Below are 7,263 nucleotides of genomic sequence, written 5' to 3'. Positions count from 1 at the left end.
AAACATTCCCACAAATCCTCAGAGGCAATACAATTCTCTTTTTTAATGAATTCCCTTGCATCCCACAGAGAATTAATTGCTTTGGAAGCAACTCAATGGTCTGACTTGCTGAGAGGGCCACTGGCAGGGGTTTTTTTTTCCTCTCTTCTATTAAAGAACTCTAAGGAATTAACCAACCTCCTGACCAGGTATGATATCTACTTCTATTATCCCTTTCTACCTCTGTCACTCTCTTTGTCTCTCTGGCCTTTCTCTCTGTCTACACACACACATACACACACACACACACACACACACACACACACACATGCACAAAAGGATTGTGAGATCCACGGTATTATTCACAAAATTTGAATATGTTGTTGTATAAATACAACTGGAGGACTTTGTGGTATGTAAATTACATTACCACAACTCTCTACAGTCTCTTTCTCTTTGTGAGGCAAATCAGTGACAGATTGTTCCTTGTGAGGATTTCTTGATTATTAAAATCTATAACAGAAATAGAATTTGCCATACTAACTTGTATATAATAAGATGCACTATCCTGTAATTTTTATATGGGGTTATAATCTCTAATTGAATCAATTCACTAATTTATTAATCCAATGAATATTTATTTAGCAACAATTATATGTCAGAATTAGCCAAAAAAATTGCACTAAGAGGTTTGTTACAGGAAGGTGGTGCATCATAAGAGCTATTAGGATACATAGGTAATTCAGATGACACATAGGAACTGGTGTATAGCAATAAACAGAATTAAGTTATTGGTTAAATTCTATATAAATACACAATGTTTATATTTTCTAAAATTGCTATTAGTTGTCTCTGGGTAACTGAATCAAAAAGTTAGAATTAAATATTAAAACCATCCAAATATCTGCTTTTATAATCAGTGGAGCAAAATAGATTTAAAAATGAATTAATGGAAATAAAAAATAATAAATATGTACATATATATGTATTCTAGTGCTAATTGAGATTGATCATCTTTGCCTCCATTAACATTATGTTACTGAATAACTGAATGAAAAATAAAATCAATAAAGTTTCAAACATAAGGAAATCATTTTTCAAATATCTCTAATACAGGGGTCCCCAATCCTGGGTCATGAACTGATTCTGGTCCATGGCCTGTTAGGAACCGGGCCACACAGCAGCAGTAGGTGAATGGAAGGCAAATGAGCAAAACTTTATCTGTGTTTGCAGTCACTCCCCAGTGCTAGCCTCACCTCCTTAGTACCACCTCAGATCATCAGGCATTAGATTCTCATAGACGCGCTGATCCCTGGTGCCAAAAAGTTGGAGACTATTGCTCTAATACACAAATAACATTAAAGAGAATAGTACTTTTTATTCTTATTTTTTAAATTTTATTAAATTTATTGAGATGACATCTGTTAATAAGATTATACAGGTTTAAAGTGTACAATTCTCTAATACATCACCTGTACATTGCATTTTGTGTTTACTCGCTAAGTTAAATCTCTTTCTGTCACCATATATTTAACCCCCTTTACTTCTTCTACCTCCTCTCCACCCCTTTTTTCCTCTGGTAACCACTTTAATGTTTTGTGTGTCTATGAGTTTTTGATTATCTTATTTGTTTGTTTGTTGCTTTCTGTTTTATATCAAACATATGAGTGAAATCATATGATTCTTGACTTTTTCTCTCTAAGTTATTTCACTTATCATATTCTCAGGATCCATCCATGTGGTCACAAGTGGCAGTACTTCATCTTTTCTTATGGCTGATTAGTATTCCATTGTATATATGTACCACATTTTCTTTATCTAGTCTTCTATGGAAGGATACATTGGTTGTTTCCATGTCTTGGCCACCATAAATAATGCTACAATGAACATAAGGGTACATATATCTTTACAAATAAATCTTTTTAAATTTTTTAGGTAGGTACCCAGAAGAGGGATTGTTGGATCATATGATAATCCTATTCTTAAATTTTTGAGGAAATTCCATACTGTTTTCCATAGTGGCTGTACCAATTTGCATCCCCACCAGCAGTGTATGATGGTTCTTTTCGTCCACAACCTCTCCAACACTCGTTTTGTCTTGTCTTATTGATAATAGCCATTCCAACAGGTGTAAGGTGTTATTTCTTTATGGTTTTGATTTGCATTTACCTAATGGCTGGAAGTTGAGCATCTTTCCATATATCTGTTGACCATTAATATGTCATCTTGGAAAGTGTCTGTTCAGGTCAGCTGCCCATTTTCTAATTGGATTGTTTGTTTTGTTTTTAGTTGAGTTGCATGAGTTCTTTACATATTTTGGATATTAACCCTTTATCAGAGGTTGTTTGCAAATATCTTCTCCCATTTCATTGGTTGCTTTTTTGTTTTCATTGATGATTTCTTTTGCTGTGCAGAGCTTTTTACTTTGATATAGCCCCATTCATTTATTTTTGCTCTTAGGTCAAATTTGAGGTCAAATTTATAAAATCTTCTCTAAACCTAAGGTCTATGAGCTTAGTACATATATTTTTTTCTGTATATTTTAATTGTTTCAGGCCTTATATTTAAGTCTTTAATCCATTTTGAATTAATTTTAGTGTATGATGACAAGTAGAAGTCTAGTTTCATTTTTTTTTAAATGTGGCTTTCTAATTTTCCCAGCACCATATTTAGTTCCTCATTTGTTTTAATTAGAGGACTCTATATACTCTTTCATTTGGTCCATCTGAATAAAGGAAGATAACACTGACAAAGAAGCTACAAATATAAGAGAGATATAGTACGATTTTAAGCTGATTTTAAACTAAACTAGTTTAGTTTTGAAAGTAAAAATAACACCATATGTTTTTAATATGCTATAAAGACTGAGTTTTGAAAAGTAAAATTAACACTATTTAAAATTTGGAATATTTTTTGTCTGCAGCTCCTTTTAAAATGCAATTCAAATATATCATTAGTGTTCCTAATGATGATATTGCAACATTTAACTAAAGTGCTTATTACAATAATTTTATTGCTGAAATTATGGTTAGAGATTAAGACCCTTAAAGGGGACTTTTGCTTTCTGACCTGTTTTTCCATGGCTCTATGTATCTGTAGTAGCTAGCATTTCTCACACATAGAAACACCTCAGTATGTTTGCTTGATGGTATGTGAGACAATGAGATGGATATGCATACACATGTGCACATACAGACATACACACAGTAATGTTATATACAAGAATTTTAAATGGATTGAAATAAATAAGAGCATAAAGTATCTGTTCAGCACAAAATAGAAATGTGATTTATAAGCATGCTAAATATGCATTCTCATTTCAAAATTCATAGGAGCAATTTTTAGAAGTGAAATTTATGATTAGAAAAGATCATGACAAAGACAATGAGAATTATTTTTATTGGGAGAACAAAGAAAGACAAGTTATTAAAGAGATTCATAGACAACATATTTATTAAAATCTCCCCAATACTTGGAAGTGGTTTTCAATTAATATCAAGAACATGTAATTAAAAAGAGATAAGGCAAACTTTGTAAGCCAGTCAACATAAATGTTTAATGACTTTAGGCTGTATATGTTATATTTCTATTAATTTTACCAGACATAACCATATTCTCTATATAAAACCTATTTTATTTTAAAATAAACTTTAATAGTCATGGAATATAGGCTTTAAGACAAATTGCTCTGAAAATCCAGAAATATAAAAATAAAGAGCCTCAAGTACTGTGTATTGCCTGAGCACTGAAATAGCTCTAGTTTCTTCAAGCAAATGAGAGAAATAAAAACTCTAGAGGCATGGAAGGAAGATGTGGTAGAATCATTATTGATCTCTATTCTTTAATTTTTCTGGAATCCAGAACTTTTGCCATGTTATTACTTTGCAATTCTTCCTACTAAATATGCTTAATTTCTCACTCTTTGACTTTATTCCAGCCATGTGACTTGCATCAGCAGGCAATTCTGATAATAGAGTTTAAAGCATTACACATATTTTTGCTTGCTCTCTTGCAAATTCACTATCATTATAACAATAATATGTCCCAGGCAGCCAGCTTGCTAGTTCAAAAAGGAGAGACTGGGGAGTAAAGTTGCCATAGCCCACCCACCAAACTCCACAAGAGGAGAACCTTGTAGCCAAACCCAAACTAAAACAGATAAAACCCAGCAGGCTTGCAGATATGCAAGAATATATGCTTTTATTGTTATATCCACAAAGATTTTGTGGTTGTTTTTTAAATAACATTATTTTGACAAAGATAACTGGCATCAAAAACTAAATGCAAAAAGCTATAAGTTCACAGGCCCATAGTTACAGAGAGAGGAAATCCAAAAGAGAACTGAAGATTCAAGAATTCATGGCTTGAAGATAAAAAGTGGCAACCTTATTGATGTTATTGTCCAAAAGAAGTGATTTCCTATGTTTATTAAAACATTTCATACAAATGTATTAAGGCAAATAATTTAAATGTCATTAATTATATTGGCAGACATGGCGAAGGAGTGCTATTTATATATGAGCTTTTCCTGAATACCAAGGCAAAGGACACCCTTTCCAACCTCAAAATATCTCAGACTCATACCTTTGGTCATTAAAACCTGTCTATGCTTCTGGATTGAACTGAAGAATTACAAGAATCACTCAATAAGTTAACCTGAAGGCCTGTTTTTTAATGTATTTTGCTCCATTTATTTTGCAAGCACCTTGGGTTATACATAAGTGGCAGTTTCATCTATGACAAAAAAACAAGGCCTCGTAAGCACTCTATTATAAACAATCTCGTTGGGATCTCTGGATGGCTTCACTCTCGGAGGGAAGGTGATTCAAAAGTAAACCAAAGTAAAGATTACATATAAGGAAGCTCAAATCTATCGATTCTGTCTCTAATTAAATTGAAACAAACATGTGTCATCCTGTCTATCAGAATTGAGCAACTCCTCTCTGAAGAAAGACAACATCATTTAAAATATCTATCTTTTCATACACAATATGCCATGCAATCAAGAATAACCATATGTTCTGAAAAATCAAATTATGGAGAATTTCACTAGAATAAAATTATAGAAAGATAAAATACTATAACAAAAGTAAGAACTAAATAGAAAGGTTAAACCTTACATTGGACAGTTAAAAAGAGAATTACTAAATTTAAAGATAGATTACTATAAAATATCCATATTAAAGCATGAAAATAAAAAAGTTTAGAAACTTGAAAAAGAAATGTGAGAATGTATAGAATATTATACAAATATTAATGTATGAATGAGGAGAAAGATAATAGGAAAAACATTCTTTAAAGAGGTAATAGTTAAAAATTTGCCAAAGCTGATAAAAACTATCAGGCCATATCAATAGGAAGCCCCAGTACCCCTAAGCTGGATAAATTTTAAAAAATTAGAAACAGATCTTTCCAAAGAAAAACTACTAATAAATAAGAAATATTAAAAACACTTTGAGGAAAAGACATTACATTTAAAGATCTTACAATAATAAGTCTTATTGCTGATGCCTCCATTGAACAACAGAAATCAGAAGACTATGGAACGACACCTCTAGATTGCTAAAAGTTGTTGCTATTGTGAATGATGGTACACTGTCCAGATGAGTCCCCCTGCCAAAACTGAGATTCTCATTCTCCTTAAGTATGCTTGATGGTTCACAACTGAGTCCATATAGAAAATGCTTCTAGCTAGATGTTGTATTGCCTTACCAGGAACAGCCCATCTCCAATAATTGTTTACATGAATAAGCAAACATTTATTTCACTTGCTCAAATTAGGAAAGGCTATAATCACCATCTCAACTAGAGAGCCTGTTGAATTCGCTAAGACTATTCTTGCAACTTCAATATAGTTTAGCTTTTCCCTCTGCCAATCTTTTTTCCTTTCTTCCTTCTCAAGTATTCTTCCTGAGAATACTCTTTAGCAAACTCTTAGAAGCAAATCACTTTCAGAATACAACCTTCTCTTTCAGGGAAGACAATTGCCAAAAGAATTCAAAAGTGGAAGATGATATAAAGGCATTTATATATTATTGTTATTAATGAATTTGTCATTAGCAGCATCTCACTAAAATTTGTCATTAGCGGTATCTCACAAAAGGAAACTTAAGGGATATTTTTGTCATTAGCAGTATTGCACTAAAGGAAACTAAAGAGATTGTTTTGGGAGGAGGAAAAGTATTTCCAAAGACAATATGAAAATGTAAGTCAGAATAAAAACCCTGAAAAGTGTATGTAGGTAAATCTAAAAGGGTCTTAAGTTTATACAATAATAAAAATAATGTCTTGTTGGCATTAACTTCTAGGTACAGTAAAAATGACAATAAATAAAAAGAAGTAAATGGAGTTAGTGTTCTAATATCAACACTTTCTATTAATTAATAAGAGTATTATTACATATTTGCGTGTAATAATTTAAATTATAATGAAAGAATGTAAAACTAATACCTAATAAAAGTCAATGTAATAATGAAAAATATGTGATTATTGCAAAAGATGGCAAAATAGAAGAAAAGTAACAGAACAGTTGGATCGAATAGGAAACATAGTAAGGTGGTCATTATACACCCAAATATCAGTAATTAATTTAAATGTTAATGAACTAAATATTCCAACTGCAAGACAAAAATTTTTCAGGCTGGTCTGAAAGACAATTTTTTAAAACTCTTTATATTTTGCTTATAAAAGAAACAACTGAAATATAGAGACCAAGAGCTATTTAAAATAAAAAGTTGGAAGTTTGTAAATAGATCCATCATATAAACTCTAAAACAAAAGAAAGCTGGTGTAAATATCCTCATATCAGAGAAGATAAATTTTAATGCAAGAACTAGAGAAGGATTCACATAATGATAAATGGGCAATCATCTAGGATTATTTAACAAGTATGTGTGTGTGCTTAATAACATAGCTTCAAAATATAAAAAACTTGATGGAACTAAAAAGAGATTAGAGAGACTTAATGTATAATAATGAAAGGAGATATGAATACATCCTCTCCCAATCAGAGGATCTGAATTTTGTAACCAGGTGGAAACATATATATGAATATATTACAAGATTGACAAGTGATCCTCTATGTGTCTCTTCCTTATTTAATACTTCCCTTTGAATTGCTACTATGGAGGAACCACTGGAGTAAAAAAAAAGCTTATTAGCTATTAAGTGATAACAAAATACCTAAGTCTCTTAGCCTCACAGAGAATTGAAAACCTTAGGTTCCACCCATCTTTCTCATACTCCTAGTTCTTTCTGTCAATAACTTTTCATAGATAGCAGCAG

Source organism: Pteropus vampyrus, unplaced genomic scaffold, assembly GCF_000151845.1.
Source record: "Pteropus vampyrus isolate Shadow unplaced genomic scaffold, Pvam_2.0 Scaffold106, whole genome shotgun sequence".
In the NCBI taxonomy this organism is placed as follows: domain Eukaryota; kingdom Metazoa; phylum Chordata; class Mammalia; order Chiroptera; family Pteropodidae; genus Pteropus; species Pteropus vampyrus.
The sequence above is the reverse complement of the archived record's forward strand: the minus strand, read 5'-3'. Positions refer to the sequence as shown.